The following is a 20785-nucleotide window of genomic DNA, read 5'->3' as shown; positions in this document are numbered from 1 at the left end:
TTTCCAGTGGGCGTATCACGTTTTTGGAAACAACGTGAGGGTGCAAATTACTGGCCTATCCGATGCAATGCATTTTCACCTTTGAATTTAAATTTCAAATTGGCTGAAATGGGTTTCAAATTCAATCTCGATTTACTCTGAAATAAGGAGAGGAGGTGTAAAGGTTAATTAAGGTTTCATCTGAAAATAAATTCATTTTTCGCTGTTATGTAAAAAAGTATTGCAAAGATGCATTTTTATTATCGTTCAATTGTTTTTAATTTAAAAATATAAAATTGAACGTAAAAAGATATAAAAATTCACAATTATTTAATTTTTTCTCTTTTAATATAAATTTTAGTCTCAAAATAACAAAAGATAATAATTTATATTTTATTTGCAAAAACATATTTTGTATTTTTTTTTTCAAATATTATGAATGGGAAGAAATACTTTTCTAAAAGAAATTAAAAAAAGTTGTATTTTAATTTCATAAATATTTTAATGACAAAATTGAAAAAGAGAATAATATAAATTACATTTTTAGTAAATTTAAATTTCAAAATAAAAATTTATATATGATCAATGCAATTAATGATTTTTAGGTTATTTATTATTATTATTTATGTATTGAAACTTTATGAACTATCCATGAAGGGTATTTAAAAAAAGGAGGAATAAATTTAGATTCTCCTCCCTCAAAAACAATTTTTTCTTCTGAATGAAATTGGCTTAACCAAACTAAGACACCCTAGTCATTAAAAAAATATTGTTGTTTACTGACAAAGAAGCGGTTGCAATTAAATAACTCGAAAACATCAAACTCTCTCCTTTCCTTATTCTAAATTAATAAAAGAACTTTTGGCCGTGTTTCGTAATAACGAAACCGAATATCGTGTCTCTTTCTCTTGCTCCGTTTCTGCGGAGAATTAAATTGAATGTCGCGTTAACAAAACGCAAACGCGGAGCGCTGGAAACAATTAGCTCGCCATCTGGAAAATGAGTTCCGCGAAAAGCATTTGGGCGAATTGCCTTTGCCAGGCTCCCCCAAGAGGGATGAAGATAATAATGTCCCGGGCCAAACTTAATTCGGCGCCTCTTCTCGAAAGAACCGAGAGCAGATTTGACGCTGGCGCATTCGGTATACGCGCCATTCTAGAAGGCCCGAACGAATCTTCGCTCCAGCCTGCAGTTGCGTCAAAACAAGACACACAATGAATCACAGCCGCCCAAAGGGTAAAGGTACTGTACGTTGGCGCGCATTTAAAGCGCCGACCAAATAGGCCCGTCGAGGACGTCACCGGTGACGTCACCAGCCTGTTCCCATGACAACAACCGTATGTGTGCGTCCGTAACCCCTAATGGGTACTGTCCGCTCGCTCGTCTCGCGTTCGCTGATGTTGCCCACGCCGAAAAGTGGCTATGGGGGTTGGTTCCGGAAAGATCTTTTAGGTGTAATTCCATTTTTGAATTGCTCTCAACAGACTCCAGTTAGTGAAATATAATGTTAAACCCCTTTTATGGAGCAGTTTTGGAGTTGTAACAACATAAAAACATCCTTAATTTATTATAAAAATGCACTCCTGGGAATTTATATAATTTTACAGTGGAAGTTTTACAGAAAAATAAAATTTTAAATCAAGATGATGCATTATGTAATTTGTTTTTGTGATTTTACCTGATTCATAGTAATAATTAAAATAAAAAAACGTAAGTAATGATCTATAGAATTAAAAAATTTACATCATTCAATTTAATTTTTTATTGTTACTTTCAGATTTTTTTTTATTTTTGCAGATTTTTTACGTTTCGAAGGAAACTGACCAGAAATAGCTTTCTTATTCAAGAAAAGGGTTGTAAAATCTAGGGAATTGGGTTGCTGCTTTGTTTCTCGCCGATTAGCAGGCGTGTTTTATGACGCCTTTTCCTTGAAGTGAATGATGTAATTCGGCGAGGAAAAGGTCAGAGCCGCTGCGAGACGGATATAGCTCTTTTATTTGAATAACGAAATGCGTGAACGGATTTAGGAGCGCCTCTCATTGAAGGATACATAAAACGGCCCCAATGGGCTGCTTCTGTTCACCTTTTTTATACATTTTGTTTGCGTGCGTTCTTTTTGTGTAGGAGTCAGTCGCAGAGGTGTGTGTTACATTTTGTGCCATTAACATATAACCAAATAAATTCCGTGCGCCAAATTTGGCGTAGGCGTATTCGGAGGAAACTGGGCCCGGAATCGATTAATGCATTAAGGCAATTTGGTCGCGGGGACTTTCATAATAATGGACATGGTGGTCGCCGAAAATCGATGAATAAAATATAATACGTAACGCACAACGCAGTTAGCAAAGCCCAATTCTGGCCGTGTTATGTCAATGTTTGTTATGTCCTCTCATCAACACTTTATCCATGCATTTGCATTTAACCGCTCAGTGAAATTTGCATGACAACCCTGTTCCGAAATTTTAGAGCTTAAGTTTTATTAATTCAAAATCTACATCTAATTGTAAAACAAATATTAATTTTTTTCTCTGATAAAAATATTTGTATAAATAGCTTAATGTTTATTAGAATTTTGAATTATTTGTTGTTTGTGTTATTGATCTAAAATTGTCCAACTACCTCCTATTCAATTTCACGGAAAGTCCACGGCACCAAAAATAAACCCATTACGCACTACACACAATGGATCATTACTCTGCGGAGATAAAAAAGTTACCAAATCAGAATAAGCTGGAAATAAACTGACAACAACTATAATGGTCATTTGCGCAGTTGCCCAAAAGCTACGTAACAAAAGCTAAAAACAGAATCAGAAATAATATCTGCTTTCAATTTATCGTTGAAATAGATCCATAATTATTGAATAAAAGGAATCATTCAATCTTATTTCCTAAACAATGCATCTGAACATATTAAAATTTTGCTCAAACAATTTGGCTTGTTCTTTATCGTTTTGGACCAAAAACTGAATTAATTATTTATGAAAAAGGAGCACTGTTGACGGATATTATATTTCATGATGAGAAGATGGAAAGGTACATAATTTAAGAATTATTCTTGGCCTTACTTTGTTGCAGGAATCAGCTGGGAAAAATCCTTCTTTGCATTTGTGTTGTTGAAAAATTTGCCCTTCTACGACGTTCTGGATGATCTTGTACAATTCCTGAACTTCTGAGCACTCCACTTATTAGTACGTTAAGGAAAACTTCCGCCCTTTACAGGTGCTATTTCAAACAATTAAATTAAACTCCAAGCACAAATTGAGAGAAACTGCCAATGTAAAGATGATTGATGACTGTTGCAACCTTTTGACTTTGCAGGCTGGCCAACTAGTAAAATTAGCAATAATCTTTCCGATTGCGTAAACACAAATGGTTATTGTTATTTATTATGACTTTTATCTAAAAGTAATAGGGTAGATAGCTAAATAGACATCATTACTCATCGCACCATTGAACAAAATTACCGGTCCCGTGATGGCCGAGCGTATTTCCCGCGAATTTCCTTCCTCCTTCCGATGGCCTTTGATCCTTTGATGTTTATGTTGGCGCTGCTGGTCCAGAGCTGTCAGACGAATTGAAAGGGGAGAGAGGATGGAGGATCGTGTCGAGACAAGACACACACGCTCCAACCTGTTCTGCTTTGCTTTGCAGCAGCACCCTCATCCATCCATCCTGCCCGCTCTTCCTTATCTTCCGTTTCCCGCGCGTTCTATAAAGACAGACAGACATTTCCCTGCAGTGCTGCATGCAAGAGAGGGTGCAAGTGCGCCAAAAAAGTGGGAGTGACCCTTCTCTCATGTCATCCTGCGGTTTGATGCGACCAGACAGGCACGAGAGACGTCCGTCTTATGCAAATTTTAGGACCTTAACGCGATTTCGGTTGGAGTGTTTCCCATAATCCCTATCGGAATTCGCTATTGTGAGTGTTACAAGGACGTTCACTCGACAAGACGGCTCGTAAAACGCTCAAAGACGACATCAATGGACTCATAAGAAGGATGTAGGTTTGGTTTTATGTACATAAAATTTTAAGGGTTTAAAGCTTTTAACCTAATTAAGTGAATTTATTTTAATACTGATTTATGTTCATTTTGAAATTTTGATTAAAATTCTTTTTTCTTAGGGGCAATTCTACGAAGGCAACAGTTTCATGTTTCGGACCGAAAATTTTTAAGAGAGACTTGAGGCCACGCATCAACCATCAGATTGCGGTGTCAGAAGTGAGGGTTTTAAGCTTTTAACCCTATTTCGTGAATTTATTTTACTGATTTAAGTTCAGTTTAAAATTTGGAATAATATTCTTTATTTTTCTTAGGGGCAATGGTGACACAGTTTCATGCTTTGGACTGACGGACTTTAGGGGCCACACATCAACCATCAGATTGCGGTAAGTTAGAAGCATTTTAACTTTTATTTTATTTTAGTTAGATTAAACTTGAAGGGCTGCAGATTTTATTGTAACGGAAAATTTTTTAATTATTGGAGATTTAAAAATTGCTCATTTTTTCATATTTTTTTTATCAGGAATTTAAAATTCTGAACTTCTTCATAATTTTAAAAGAAATATTCTTAACTTCTTTAGATAAAAGCTTTGCACGAAGTGAAAGACTTTTACTTTTTCTTCGTCTTTCAATGCAGAACAGAAAGTAGTATCAAGCGCAGACTGCGGAGATCGTGCTTTTAAAAGTGCGTCTGGCAAAAGGCCTTTCTCCAAAAACTGCGCAGCAAATCCAGCCAAGGATGCTACTCGAGTACTACAAGTGCTAGAAGGCTTAGGCAACATTTGAGGGGCCTTATAAAAATGTTTTTTGATTCTCCCATATCTATATTACTTACAATTTAGAAAAATTTAAAAATCCCTAAATTAAAGAATTCCATTTTATTAATTTTTTAATTAATATCAGCGTTTGCGGATTCCAATTAAATTTGTCTGACAATTAAGTTTTCTGATGATCTTAAGAGTTACAATGAATTTACAACTCCCGTTTTGATCTGCTTGGCTGCAACCGGATTTTAAAACGGACTTTACTTATATGTTTATTACTGATGAAGTAATTAATGGAGCCTGCTTGATCATAGCCATTGACGATGATGTCACAAAGCGCACGTTTTAACCCCGCATTCCATGTCAAGGGCAGTGTAACAGTCAATTTTTCCATCTCAATGCATAACGAAATGCCTTGGTTGTTTTTTTACACAGGCAGAGAGAGCAGAAATCCTGGAGAGCAAAAATGCAGTGCGCCGAGGGAGCTTTGTTGTATACGTTCATGCATAAGAGTGTACTCGGCTCTCTTTTATAAATATTTAAATTGCGCAGACTGCTGCTTGGCTGCGAGAACGAATCGCGGCGGCCTTGCCTTCTCACGGACCGAGTACACGTACTTACCACCTCCAACTCTTTCCAACAAGCGTTCACTTTCATTTTCAAGAGTGACGAAAAGTAGTGTTTCCTTGTTGCTTTCACTGACAAGGCCTCTTTGAAAGTCAAGCTGTGTTATGATTTCTATATTATTGTATGCGGTTACGCGTTGTTACCAACGCCAGCCAGCAAGAAGGGAATCCCAAGGATTAAGGTCGAGAATATTCGCTGAATTTTTTGAAAATTTGCACCTGGAAATTTTGCAAGCAGCGATAGGGGCATCCGCCAGAAATGAAAGCGTCCAAAATGGAAAAACTATATAATCTCGCATAATAGCATTGAGACAGGTGGCATTGAGGGGCTAATGGGTTGCTAAATTTGCAAACGCGCTGCACCTTGAAATAGTCATTAGTGCATAATTTTCGCAGCTGAATTTCATTCTCGAAACTACAGCTAGGAAGTGGAATTTGTACTGAGGGAACATTTATTTAACCATTATAATTTTGTAGTGTCAAAATTAATCTACTTTATAAGCGTCAATAAAAAAATGCACCAAAATAGAAAATTAAATGTACTAAATAATAATAAAAAGTAATTTTAATGATTTAATACAATATTATATAATATTACATTTTTCTAAAATTATAAAAAAATAAGGTGCCTCGTTTTCTTTTTAAACCAATTTGCAAATTATTCAAATGACTTCTTACAATTTAAAAACAAAATTGATCCTTGGAACTGCATTCAAAAATTGAACTTATTTGTTTTGATCTACATAATAAAGAAATAAACAATTATTTTGATGACAAACATCCTCTCTCGTTGCAGTGACATAAAATTTTCTTTTTCACGTACGACTGCACCAACTGATTGAATAAGTGGCAATTTGATAATCGAGGTCTGCCATTCTCGTTCTGCATCACAATGCGAAAGAAATGGCCGCACTTTATACCATGCTCTGCTGTGCTCCAATTTAGGTGAGCTGCGAGATCGGCGCGTGTGTGCTGCATTGTTTTTTTTTTCTTTTCGAAAGCAGCGAGCGCATTCATTTTGCCAGCCAGCGCAACCAGTCTGGCAGTAAAGCAGTCGTAAGACCCCGACCGACCGCCCTTTCGCCATCACCTTGACACACCCAAGCCAAAAATTCTGACAGCCGGAACCGCGTTATATAATGCAAATATGCCGCCGCCACTTGAAGTGTCCATTGATGATGTTCAGGAAGTCAATTAATTAATCTCTCGCCCGCGCGCGTCGTCAATGAATCGAAATGAACGACGCACATAATTCAGTCGGCAGGGAAAACTCGATTTTTCAATCATATTTCTCGAGGCCGTTCGACCTACTTAGTGGTTTCCAAGCGCAAGTATTGTTCAGTTACCAAGTATGTACTCTTGAGAAGTATGACGTCTGTTTGCTAGCATAATACTGGGCTTTTTTTATTAATTGACCCATTAGAAAGATCATGAAGAATAAAGAGGAATTATAAAGTAGAAATGAACTGTAAAACTGATATTCTATAGTATAATAACTTTTTTATTTTCCAATGAAAATAAATTTAGAACCAGCGATTCTGGAATGTGCTTGTTAGCACCACAATAGCATCGTTTGCAAATTCTATGAAAAGAAAAATCTGCGCCTGGGCAACACAGACTTTTCCAGAAGCAGGAAAATGAAAAGTTAACTAAATTGAGGGTGTCAGGTTTCCCTTGTGATTCTGGAAAAGTCTGCCTTTCCCACGCAAATTTTTCTAGAATGTGCAAACAATTCTATTGATTCATTTGTGTAGCCTGATAGCCTGAACCGTTCGCACCGCACGCGTCCAGGAAAAGTTTAGCTAAAATCGTTCATAATTTTTCAGTCAACTAAAATTTTAAATATTATTTTTATTTTAATCAATAAAAAATATGCAGTCACTTATTTAATAACATTTCAAAAGTATATTTTTATTAATTAATATATTTTTCTCCAATCTGCTAATTCAAATCTGATTTAAATACAGTATTATTCTAAAACATTCCATTTTAATTAGATTTCCATCATAAATTAATTTTTTCATTTATAATTGTTATCTTTTTAATGAACGAAACATTTGAATCTATAAACATGAAAATATTGCAGGTCAAAATTAACGCTTATTTATCACATAAAAAACAAGTTTCCAAGTTAATTTTTCAATCAAATTTCCAGTTAATCGCCAGGGGGCTAATCTCGCACGGCATTTATTGGATTGATTCGCAGCCGTTGGTAAAGTTACATGAATAAAAAGGCATTTCCGATAATTTACTGCCGTGTTGTGGACACCGCAGCTTAACTCAAATACAGGTGGCGTGCGGCGCCGAGTCCATAAACAAGCGAGCGCGCTTTCATGTCCACATGCAGCATTGCTGCGGTGGCGGTGCAGCCAATCGAATACATAATGTCGCGCTGCTCCACTCAAGGATTACCTGGAATTAGACGAGGAAAGTAGTCGAAGGGTACGGCGCATGTAAATAAATAAATAAAGTGTACACGCACCGGTACGCGCAGCGTTGAAATAGTTTCGGATGCATATAAAATAACGTGCGGCCCCGCAGCATGTAATTTATATATATATTTTAAACTAGGGACACGCGAAACGCGCGACACGCAATGCCACGTGCGATTCGCTCGCTCTGTGTATTATTTATGGAAATGACAAACCCTTTATTAATCCCTTAATTTCCTGTTATCGAAAACGTGCTGCTGGAGTGTGTATTTTTAGTTATGCACGCGCTCGCTTCGCTGCTTTGTTTCGGTGAATAATTAATTTTATTGACAGTGTATATATCTCATTTGAATTTCATTTGCGGGGGGCTTTTTTATGGACTTCCATCACGGAGGGACGGATTGAAGAGTTCGGAATAATAAATATGTCATTATGGCCGCCGTTGAGTATAGAGAAGGGTTTTGGAAATTATAGATATCAAGTAGCCTCGGTGATACGGCACGATTTGGACAGATTATGGCCCATTCGGCGTGATTTTTACCTGATTTCCTATGGATTTATGAAAATGGCACGTTTTCTATGGAAAGAAAGTGATTTGAATTTAAATGGAAAACTTTCTCATTCATTTTGAAAAAAGATTTAAAAAAATTTATGTTTCACAGGAGAGATTTTATTCCGGAAAAAGTTTTTCAAAATCGTTTGACACCCCCTGCTGGTGATTGCCATGCATCTAAAAGTAGGTCGGTCGATCAGGCCTGACTTCCCATTCGTGAGTTTGCAGAAATGATTCCGTTATAGCATGCTGGCTGTGCGGAGGGATTCTTGTAACTAGAGGAATTACAAACGTGCGGCAGGGAGTTATTTTTAGCACTGTATTGTGACCGTAACAGTGCTGTATGAGCTGGTACGATATAAATAAATAATTAAAATTGCATAAAGTTGGTGCAAAAATTCTTAAAATGGAATTGGTACATAAAATAATTTTTATTTAGTAACAAGCTCAACTTAAACTATTTACTGGAGATGTTTTTTGATTTCTCAAGGGATCGAGTTATCGAATATTTCGATTAAAGAAGAAAATGTAAGACGTAGTTGCCTGCAGGAAATATGCATTAATTTCGACACACGCGCTGACGGAAATTCGCAAACTGTCAAGCCTGCTGCTGATCGACCCACTTAGAAACGTGTCAATATGACTCGCCAAAGGTTGTCAGGCCCTAATGTGAAAATGACTAAGCGAGCGAATAAACCAGCCAAAATTTTCCTCTCCGAAAATCCCATTAGAAATTTTATATATATGAAATGTTCCGTGAAAGAAAGGGACTCAAATTCCATTCACTTTCGCTTGAGACTGGAGAGACACGTGTGTGCATAAGAGCGATTGCTAATTAATCCTGCGACGTTCGCTCGCTGCCAATTCGCTTGACGACTCTCGCGATTGCAAAAGTCGTCACTGCGGCGCGCGATTCTTCACAGTTTCATTGAGTAGAACGGAGTTTTTGCTGGAACGGTTGTTCAATTCTTTCTTTCTCAGGCAAGTGCATCCGAACGGCATTTATAACACACACCGCGGCGCGTTTATTTATTATGGTCTGGTAAGGCCACGCGTGTCTAACTTTCTCTTCATGTTGACTTGCAAGTGTAAGTAGGCCATGTTTTTGTTACACCGCGCTGCTGCATATTTGAGACGATCGAGCAAGCGGCGCTGCCTGCCGATGCTGAAATGAATGAACGGACGAATGAATGAGCGCCCCGAAAAACTTCTCCAGCAAAAAAGAAATTTCTCACACACACACACGCCTCCGTCTGTGTATAAATAAATGATTCCGCGCTAATGTTTGTTTGGTCGCGGCGGCGGCACCACGGACGGGGAATCTCCGCAATTTCACTTTTTGGTCACCAGGTCAAGATCGCGCCGCCTTTTGATTAACGGCCTCGTTGTACAAACTACGCTTCTGCCTCGCATTGAGATCGATGCATAACACGTCACGAATTGCGTCTTAATTGCTTTTGATTAAAATTAAATTATGTATTGCTAGAATAGCAATGAAAAGTCTATATTTTGATCCCCAGTAGAAAGAAGGCTTAGTCTCAAAATTTTATTTTCAATTCCCACTGGTAAATTCATTAAGCCAAAAGTCAAAGAAAGTGTTTGTTATTTTTTAAATAAAATTTATTGACTCTCAAATTATTAATTTTTCAATTTACAATAAACAAAAGCGAAAATTGTTTTGAATCAAAATTATATGTATCGCTAATATCATTTTGAGATTTAGTGGAATGAATTAAAAAAAAACCCTTAGCACTATAATTATGCAGTAGTCTGTAAATGCATCGCGAATATATTCATTTGTTGCAGTGTTTAATTAATCTCGGTGCTGCAGTGTTGGGGAGGCTGGCACCTATCGTCTTTTAGAAAGCACGCTCACAAATGCAGAGTTACTTTCGTTTTCAATTAACCTGCAGCGCACAGGTGTTTTCTTGACGGCCGAGATTTACGTGTGCTTAATATTCCGACAGTTGCGGGTTTACGTCACCGATTAGCGGTAAAAACTAAATTGATCCACCTTTTGCGAGAACTTGCATTTCGCAGAAGTTACGAAGGCAAGGAGCCAAACTCTGCTCGTGAAAGCAGAAATTTCTCTCCCAACTTTTAATTTAAATTGTAAATTTTATGTTGGTGAATTCCCAAAATTGTAGGTAAAGTCAGAGTAGTATTATCTATTTTTTTAATAACTATAGAAATAAATTTTCATCTTTTCAGTTATCAAAATTATGAAGAAAAATTTAAAATTCTCTTAAAAAATTAAAAATAAAATTATAATAATTCAAAATTTAAACACAATTATGACACCAAATTTAACATCACTTTGGTTTTGATTTTTGAGGATAAAATTATCTTCTTAAATAATTTGAATATTATGCAGATTTTCTAATTTATAGAAATTACAGAATCCCTAAAATTTTTAAAATGTTTTTTTTAATATATATATATCAAATAATATTAAATTATTTTTGTTCATCATAATAATATGGATTTATCCTAATGTTCTCAATATTTATTCACAAATGATATTCTATATTGTGATTGCTACTTGAATGTTGATTTTGAGTTTCAAGCCTTTAACATCAAAATGTATACGAAATATATTCACTTTCTCTCTTATTTGTTTTTCACGCCTCAGCAGAAGTCAAAAGCTTTCCAGTTTCCACTAATTTAAGCTGACAGAGTTCACAGCATTTCTTATGCATGAGATTAATGCTATATACTTTCCTTTAATTGGTTCAAAGTAAAGCCTTTTTGAAGTCGCAAGACTGATTCCGTGTATTATTCATCCACTTTTCCACCGCCTTTTCGCTCTTCCAAGAAAATCCTGACATTTCGGCTTCCGAAAATCAATCATTCCGTTTTCCTTTTCGGAGCCAAAGCCTCGCGGGACAATTCGATTTTCCCTCATCGAGTTTTCGATGCTGCAAGAATAAGGCGTGCAGTGCGTCTCGTCTTTTGAGAATTGATAAGAAAAAGAGCTTTACAAGGAAAAAGGCCAGCTTGCTAAACACGCCTGTGTGTAAAACTGTATATACGTATGAGGTGCGCAGATCAGAGGAGTTGTTAAACAAAATAACAAATACCAGGAACCCTTCTTGCGCCGATTGATAATAAAGGTAAATATTTGAATTCCGCGAAAAGTGGCGCCGCCGCCGCGCTTTGGCTGTGAGAGTGACGTGAGCGCTTGTGCCAATATAATTTGTGGAACTGCTGCTCGTTTTACGGTTCTAATGACGTTCAAACAGTTAAGCCAAATATGCTGGGGATTTTTTAAAAAGTGCCAGGTCTCTCGGGAAATTTTGATTAACGGCGAAAGAAAGGGGGACGTGGAAAGTGGCGGCTGATTTTTTCTTTCAATCATCGCTCATTATACCGTGGAAGCTGGAAGCGTGCGCAGATTTGTGAATGAGTGAGTGCCGCGAGCGTGAAATACTAAAAAGAAAGGCGTGCGCAAATGAGAGGGGAATAACTTTTCGGATCATGATAATTAAAGGGATGCAAAATAAATAAAAAAAAATCAATAGTAACTTCCTTCGAATAATAAATTCCTTTTGAAGTGAATTGCAATATATATTTTTTTTTAATTCAAACAAACAAGTAGGATTTTTTTTTATTTATTTACTGGTGTGAAAAAGAAAAAAAAAATGATATTTATCGAGTCGAGTTTTTACTTAAATAAAGCTTGAATTTTATTGAATTTAAAATTTTTTCTCAAAGCTTTTTACTCATCTCTTGGTGTTTATCAAAAGATTTGTATAGCGTCCTTTTAGGATTGAAAGCGTTCGCATTTTGAGATTTTCCTCCTCCACGTAGGGCCTCTTCTCTTCCAATAAGAGCAATCCCTCAGAAAATTCTGAAAGCTCCCCAATCTCCCAAAGGGCCAACCTTTTGTTTTCCAGCAGTATTTTGCCAGTACATCCAAAATCCCAAGCATTAGCACTAATTTCAGTCTTGATTACAATTTCATCGCTCGTCGTCTGAATTGAAATGAACTCAGTAATCCTCCTGCAGCGGTCATGAGGAAATAGCCAAAATCTCCAAACGAAGTCCGGCTGGAGCGTCCCTTCAATTCCCAAGATTTTCATTTAGACTCGCACGGCTTAAGCGGAATGAAATTAATTGAAAGCTCGAGTATAGCAGCATTAGCTGGAGAGTATCTAAGTAAGTAAGTCGGGAAGGATTAAATTATTTTGTGCTGCAGAGCTGAAAAGGCATGAGCGCGCGAGCGGAGGAGAGAGGCGGCGGCCGCTGCGAATCAATTTTGCAGCGCTTTGCAAACAGCAGCAGCCGAGCCAAGCATGCACTTGCGCCCTACATAACGCGGTGTGCCACGTGCCGCCGAAATCCGGGCGTGGCAATTGACTCGCTCTCATTGTGCCCCCGAATGCAGACAAGCCCGCCGCACACCACCGCCGCTTAAGCCCACCCTTTCAGCAGTACTTTGGGCCCCGGAATTTAATGCCGCAGCCAAATAATCGTCTCACGTCCTTCTTCTCTCTCGCTAAATTACTCCTTACATGATAGTACTCTTTCTTTGCCGCGCGCGTGCACCAAACTATTGTTCGCCACACGCTTTTTATCTCTGCGCATATATTCGCACCCCCTTTTTCAACTTTCTTTCTTTCTCTCTTCCCTCTCCTCGACGGAGCGTCCTTTTGAGCAGAAATTGGCAATCTTTTGTTGCGCCGCCGGATGAAAAGTTTGCTTCTTTTTGAATACATTTTTCTCAGCCCTCTGATGCCGTATATACGATTACGCGACCGCATAAACACGGAAGTGTGAAAAAAAAACGCGGGGATTTCAGAGGGTTATGTGCAGCGCGATTTGCGTCCTTTCTGTTTGCATACAAAGCGATACTCCTCATGTAATATTGCGGTTAGTTTGTAAACATTGTGTGGAAAAATGCTTCCTGCGAGCCATGCGATTAAGTGCGGAAATTCCGAACGGTTATCAAACTCTGCATGTGTAGTGCACTTGAACTTTCAAGGACTCTCAATAACGCCAATCTAATTCACAAATTCAGAAAAAATCTGAAGCTCTTACTCGAGGAAAAATGTTCTAACAGAAAAGTACAACTCAAATTTTAGTGCATGTCAAGATTTTAATGCTAATACTGTTGTTTATTAGTAAAAATAGATAAATTTTCAAATTTCAGCGAAATATTGTTGGGAGGGAATAATCTATTTATTTGAAAAAAGGCACCAAACGCAAGCGAAGATTTTGCTACAACTTCCAAAAACAAAAAGAAACTCCATCTGCCTTGATTGATTTTGTACGTCGTTCTTAATATGGATAGGATAATTTTGACAACGGATACTTCTTGTTCAGTGCGCCAAAATTTTGGTCCATAAATATTTTATAAATCCAATTTGATTGGCTTTATTGCTAATATACCTATTTTAAAGGTTTTTTATACAACTCTAACCAGAACTTGAGATATATTTTTTAATTCATGCTTTTCCCTGTGAATGTTTTTTTTACGGCGTTTCCAATTAATTTTATCTAAATTTTGAATTGAATTTTTACACTCCAAAAGAGGAAAATGAATAAAGACCGGATGGGGAAAACCACAGTGCTTTGTCCCCTTTGACCTGCAGATATTTTTTTAACCCGAAACACCACAATGATATCAAAACTTCAGAGGTATATTTTTTTTACAAAAAAATGGGGCCATATGATATATTTAATTTTCTCAGCAGAATCACAATTTACTGAAAACATAAAAGCTCCTCTTCTTACTTATATCAGCTCGCGGGAAAAAGAAATTGGAAAACGTTTTTCATATCCAACATCAGACGCATAGCTTTTGAGCACGGTTTTGGATTTCAAGGCATTCCTGGAAAGCAAACACAGAAATTTGAAAAGAGCCCGAGGAGCAGCTTCTGTGCTGTATATCACCTTCTTCCCTGAAAATTATAAAATCGCCTCATTCCAAGTAGCACACGCAGCTCGCAGCTTTGCTGCCGGTGCTCGCATTTCCCAGTACATCCAGGCCACGCAAGGAATTTTCCGCAGCTCGGCTGCACGAAGTGATGAGCCTGACCTATAAAGCGGAATTGAATCTCGCCGTGCTGCGTAATTGACACAGGCATAGCAACAACCTCCGCAACGCATTTTAACTTTCAAAACAGGCCAATATCAAGTTGCCAAAAATGAAACACTCTAAATGCATCCTCCGTGTCACCTTTTCCATTAAAATATATTCTCCGCAAAATTGAATTTCCCAGAAAATCTTGATTCGCTTTCATGATGAAACTTTTGAGAGCCATATATACAAGTTTTCCCGGAAGGACCGACCGCACCCCCTTTTCGCTTGCCAAAATGTTTCTGCGGGCTTCGGCGGTGCACTTTGACCTTTCGGAAAAGGTGTCGCTGGCGGACGGGTTGGGGAGGCGCACCCCCCACCCTCGGATAGCTGATCTGATGCGGCACTCCGGGGAGTGAGCGCGCGCGAGGAGTCTGCATCACAATTTTTGCACTGCTTGCCGCGCGCACCCGATCAATATTATTAGTCTGGGCGGGGTGTGACGTCACGCGACACACGTCGCCCGCCACTATGCCACCGCCGACGCCGCCGCCGCGTAAACGAGGGGTGGTATTTTGACTATGCGTCTGAGCCCCTCTCGCTGATGGATCTGCTCTCGTGGCGCGCCCTTGCCCTTAAAATTCAACTATAGCGAGCTAGACCGACCACCCTCGCAACCGGGCTGAAAAAAACCAACTATCGGAATTTTTTCATCGTCTGCGAAGGAAATTGATCGCCCTTTATCGGCCTTTAACAGCGGGGAATTTTGTTTGCGCGACTTTTGGAGAGGGTGCAGACTTGCTCGCAGTCGGACGCTGCGATTTCCTCCTCGAAATGGTCGTTGCTCAATTATGACGCGGCAGAATGGACGTCTGAAGCACCCTGCAATGAATAAGAGACGGAAACATTGCGAATCTTACACTTAGGGGGTGGTCCAACAAAGAAGGACGAAAACTTGTAATATTTAAGCAAAGTCCAGCAAAGTCTTTTTGTTCAAATTCAGTAAATTACAACATGTGCTAGGTTCAAAGGCGTTTTAAATCTTGCTAAACTATTTTATAAAATTGTAATAATTATTAGATTTTAAAAATCATGAAATTTTTATAAACGAAATGTATAAACTAAGCTATTTTGGTTTAAAAAAAATTTCGGTTAAAAATTCATTCTTTGAATTTAAGATGAATTACAAAGATTTAAGGAATATTACTTCAAACATAAAATACGACCGAAATTAAAATTCCAAAATCAAACAGCACAATCGCACAAAAACACTTATTATTTTATCCTTTTTTTATACTGTTGATGGATTTATGATTGAACTTTTACGCAGCTGTGAATGATAAATTAGAAATTTTCACCAGAAAAACTTACCACTAAAGCTCTGGAATTTTATGCAAGAAAACCATTCATAAATCAATCTTGCAACAAATCAAAAAACAATTATTAGAACTCGGACCCCTCCCTGCTCTGAATGCAATCAATCTTTTTCTCTAAATGCGTTGGGATTGGAAATTTCATTCGTTGAGTTTTTGCTTGTTTTTTGCTTTCCGGCTGGGGGTAATAATTCATAAAAAGCTTTGCTCTTTTGGCCCACGCGAGAGAGGAGGATAAAATTTCCAAAAGCATCGTCTCTCTCTGTTGCTGGTCGGATTTCCCAGCACTCTACTGTTACCGAAAATGTGGCAGGCTGGAAAAATCGGGTGCGGTCCGCGACGCAGAAAAGTGCTCTGATGCTGGATGTGACCCCCTTCCCGAAATGACAAATTGCAAAACGGAGCAAGAACCATCGGCAGGCCCGTCGTTCTCTCTCTTGGCTCGTTCCTCGCTCGCACATTTGTGGCATTTTAAAAAATCGCTGCAATAAAATGGAGCCACGACTAATAAATCAGCGGGAAAACGCCACCGCCACCCTTCGGCGTTCACCCGCAGGAACAATTTTTCAAAAATTATCATGAGAAATTTTGGCCGCGATGCAAATTCCCTCCGCCGCAAATTACTCCCTGGACGGCGTTTTCCTAGCTCCGAGTTCATTTTCTCTTTTGAAAAAACAGCGTCGGAAAAGTGCATAGCGCGGCCTTAACTGGAAAAAAAGCAGCGGCGGCAATCTGTTTTGGGGAAAGAATGGCCGTATAATATTTTCATATACAGCAGCAGCAGCAGAGGGCCATTTTCCGCGCGCCGGCAGCACCGTACCAAACCGTGTTACGACGCCCTTATCTTTTACAGGCGCATAACAATGTGCAGAAATGCGGCGACATTCAAACAAATTACCGAATTTCGGCGGCCCTTATCAACTCTGCAGATACGCAAATAAAGAGATGCACTTTACTCGCGCCGAACTGCTAAATAGCATCATACAATAATGTACAGAAAAGCTCATAGGAGAAACGAAAGAGTGTATTTCGACGGTGGCACGCGCGCGGGAGGGTGCCGAAAACGCAGCAAAATTATGCGAACGGGGCGAAATGAGCGCGAGGGTGGGTCGGTCGGTGCATTCGTGCCGGCAGAGCTGGGGGACAGAGCGAGGGAGCAGTTTCGGAAAAATCGATGCTGTTTTGAGAAAGTTTTGACGGAATTGCTTATTTTAGTGCACCTTGTATACGGACGACCAGCTTTGATGGAGCTAAATGATCGGAACGGAGGAAACGCTGCACGCTTCGGATTTCAGAAGAAGCACGTGGGAAAGCATTCCATCATCGTAAATCTTCTTGATGTGGAATTTACTTTCAAGAATTGCTAGGACTCTTAGAATACATGCAATAAGAGAATGGCTCGATATAGTTTGAGAAAAAGAAAAAGTGTAATTTCAAAAACGTTTTTAAATAATTATGGAAACCGTGGTTTAATTTGCATTTTTCCAATTATAAAGAAGAAATTAGACAACATAAGAAAATTTAACTAAAACAGACAGTTTTATTATGTAATAGAAATTTAACTTTAAAATGTATGTTTGGTTTAATGATTTAATTTTATAATGCATATTTTATAATTATTTCCAAATCTCTATTTTGGAAGTGAAATTAACTAGAAAAGTAGAAAGAATGATTTGATGAAAAAAAAAACATGATTTCATTTTAGTTTTGGCTGTGGAAATTTATCTGACGATGAAATTTATTCCTTGCAATTTTTCTAGTTTGCCCTTAACAATTGCTCAGTCTATTCCTGGAAGAACAAAATAATTCCATTTCACACTGAATTATCAGTATTTTCCTCTTCAAATAGAGTCTAAACTGAAGATTTTCTATTCTTGTGCTACTTCCGACGAGAAAATATCTAGGCAACCTGCTCGGCACGTGTATACTCTTTTGAACTAGTTTTCCCAGTTCATTCCCAAGTTGAAAATCCTCCCTCCTCTATGCAACTCATGATTTTCCTCGACTTCTTATAGAGTTAGAGACGCATTAAGTTAATATGATAGCGCCATTTACAAGGGTTGCTCTCATAACTCGTCATTAAAATCATAACAATCTCCCTCAAATTAATCTAATTCTCTTCCGTAATCGCCGCATAAGTCAGCTTGGAAAATCTCATTTGGCAAAATAATCATAACCGGCCGTTCCCCGGCGTGCAATGCACTTTGTGTGCACTTTATGAATGGCTGCAGCAGCATTTTCGAGTGCAAAGCACCCGTCCGACCGACGTGCCAGAAACACTATCATCCGGCCCCGACGAGAAAAAGGGTGCATGCAGTCCGGGGGGGTAGCGGGGGGTGGTTCAATCGATGGTGCAGCGCGAGTAAAATTACTACTATGTGCACTCGCGTCGTCCTTAGGGGTTGCGGCGGTGGCGGCGGCGGGGGCATTGCACTGCACTCCCCCTCGCCCCCCGGGGGTGGTTGGTGAGCGAGCTAGCGAGGGGGATCGATCGGTCCGCGCTGCTGCTGCTGCACGTGGACGAAAAGCAGCAGCCAGCAGCACCCTCTTTCTCTAGCTGGGTTTGCAGAGCTCTCCGAATACGCACCCCGAAGAAATTTTCACCCCCGTCTCTGCATCCCCCTGCCCGACGCGAGACGAGACCGCCACGAGATGCACCACTGCTTTTGTCTTTCCCGAGCTGAATTTTTTAGCTTTTCGCCCGGTGAAATATTCACGCACCTGCTTGCTTATTCAAAACGCACCGGCCTCATTTCTCCTCCTTCTCGCCTATTGGTTTTTAATTTTTCATCTCGCGAGCAAGAAACCGGCTGCTGTGTGTATAATATGCACGTCCCTCTCCTGCAGCTTTATTAGATTTTCCCCTTCGTCAGTCTTAAAAAATAATAATAATAACATGAAACTTATTGCCACGTGCTTAAATTTAACTGCGCAGAAATATATTAAAAAGCGTGCAATCTTATCGTTTTTATTATTTCATTTCCACTCGAAATTGAATTTTACATTCGCTCCCTCGTTTTTATTTGTTCAGGATGAGTACTTTTTTATTATTGTTATTATGCAACACTCCCGGGCTCGGGTATTAGTTATTATCCAATAAATGATTTAAACGGCAACAAATGCGATAATTGCGTGCATAATTTATCGACAATTTTGAGCGGAACCGTGCTCTGCGGTGCGTCATTTTCGAGGGCCTCGTATTTTAATGAATGACCACCGAGAGCATCAAGTAACAAGTTAATTATTACGGCGGGCGGTCGCTCGCTCGTTCGGTCGGTGTTTTGTTTTATAGTTGAAAAAGCAATTCCGTCGACGAGAGGAATAAATATTTTACACGCTCCGAATTGGAAGAAAATGCAGCTCGTGTTACGAGAGGTGAACACGTGGCCGCTGCTGCAGCGCGGCATGGAGGCAACATGGAGGAAGCAAGCAAGAAAAGGGGTACATGAGCACAAAAACCGTGCTGCTCGGTCGAGACCGGCGGAAAGTGCGCGCCAGGAGTCGGATTAATTTCCGAACTAACTTGTCAGCTGCTCGACCACGTGGAAGGCTTATTTAGGAAATTAAAGTTTGTTTATGGAGTGACAAAAAAGCAAAACAAAAACGACAATTTCGCAGTCGGTTTCATTATGAATAATTAACGTCACATTTTGTTTCTCGCTGTTCGGCTTAACTGCATTTATTTTTTCAGTATTCAATTTCTCTAATTTATATTAATTTAGTTATGCACAGTATTTTCCTTTTTACAAATATTTATTACTGCTGTTATAGCAAACGGATTTTTAAATCCAAATGGTTCATAACAAATACAGTATTAACTGGTGTAAAAATTAATTGTGATTTTTTATTAATTCACTCATTCAGACCAATTCTGACATTTGTTCGTTTAGAATTTTGTCAGTCTGATCCGCAATGAATGGGAATAAAAACAAATTTTTGAAGCTTTTTCACATTTGAAAAGACTTTTGAAATTTTGGAAAATTCTGACGATTTTAAATTACGGAACCATTTTGGTACCTTTAGGCCCTTTAGACAATATTATGTTCATTTCCATACAAAATTGAAGCAAAAATGTTTTTTCCTTTGTTTAAGGAAAACTAACTTATTTTCTTCCTGAAAATCATAAATTTTTGATAATTAGAGAGACATCTGAAATTTTTATGCATAAATTTCTGATGAATATTTGAAATTTAATTTTGTATATATCTCTACAATTAATTAGGTAGCAAACATAAAAATGAATGCGTCATAGAAAGTGAGAGAAGCGCATCCGCACGTGTAATCTTTGGCGTCAGATGGACTTTCCCCTTCGTTGTTGTTAGCCAGGTGTTTCGGGTACGATAAATAGGTCGCCGAATACATAACTGTTGTTCAAAACACGGGACCAAAATCACCGTGGCGGGCGCACTATCGCCAATTTTTATCTCCAAAGGCTGAAGTGCAGCCGTGAAGCGATAAGCGCGTTTGGCTGATGCAACTTATGCAACCCACTTGTCCTTCGTGCGCGGGGTTTGCCTAATTCTCTATTAGGCAGGCTCAACCTCTAAATATATACTGCACCCCGCTGGAGGTGGAGCAGTTTGAGATTAAAAAAGTATGGCAAATTTTCAAGTGAAATTTAAATTGTGAGGAATGTTTGAAGCAATGGAAGCAATTTTTTCTTTGTTTATAGTTGAAAATTTAATGGTGAAAAATTAAAACAACTTTTTATTTATTTCAATCTATCAGACTAGCTCATTAAAAATAAACTTTTCTCCATTTATGATGAATTATAGTGAAAGGAATTTTTTTTTTATAATATTTAGATTTGGTTGTCTTTATTGATGAAGAAAATTGAATTTTAACCGCTAAAATCAAGTAAGCATAATAAAATAATGAAGTTGATTGGCTTCAAAATTGACAATGGACTTATGGTTGTGCTGGGGAACCACGTTCAGATAAACTTAAACTTTTTTGTTTGAGATAAGATGTCTCCAAATTAATCAAAAACATGTTATTTTTTTCCAGTTGGTATATTCTGTGGCATTTAAAAA

General features: G+C 38.4%; 1 protein-coding gene across 2 annotated transcripts in view; it reads left to right on the top strand.

The window, feature by feature from the left end:
- The first annotated feature begins 3611 nt into the window (after positions 1-3611).
- Positions 3612-20785, top strand: part of LOC132193108 (rRNA N6-adenosine-methyltransferase ZCCHC4) — a 30622-nt gene continuing 13448 nt past the window's right edge. Inside the window, exons 1-3 of one of the 2 annotated variants that reach the window (XM_059613497.1) lie at positions 3612-3981; positions 4105-4201; positions 4297-4368. The gene's annotated coding sequence lies outside the window, so the exon portion shown is untranslated. Of the gene's footprint in view, positions 3982-4101; positions 4202-4296; positions 4369-20785 lie in introns of those variants that run through there. The other variant, XM_059613498.1, reaches the window with a different exon arrangement.

The sequence above is a fragment of the Neocloeon triangulifer genome, unplaced genomic scaffold, assembly GCF_031216515.1.
Source record: "Neocloeon triangulifer isolate White Clay Creek 2 clone unplaced genomic scaffold, ASM3121651v1 ptg000003l, whole genome shotgun sequence".
NCBI lineage: Eukaryota > Metazoa > Arthropoda > Insecta > Ephemeroptera > Baetidae > Neocloeon > Neocloeon triangulifer.
This window is presented reverse-complemented; position numbering and strand designations above follow the sequence as displayed.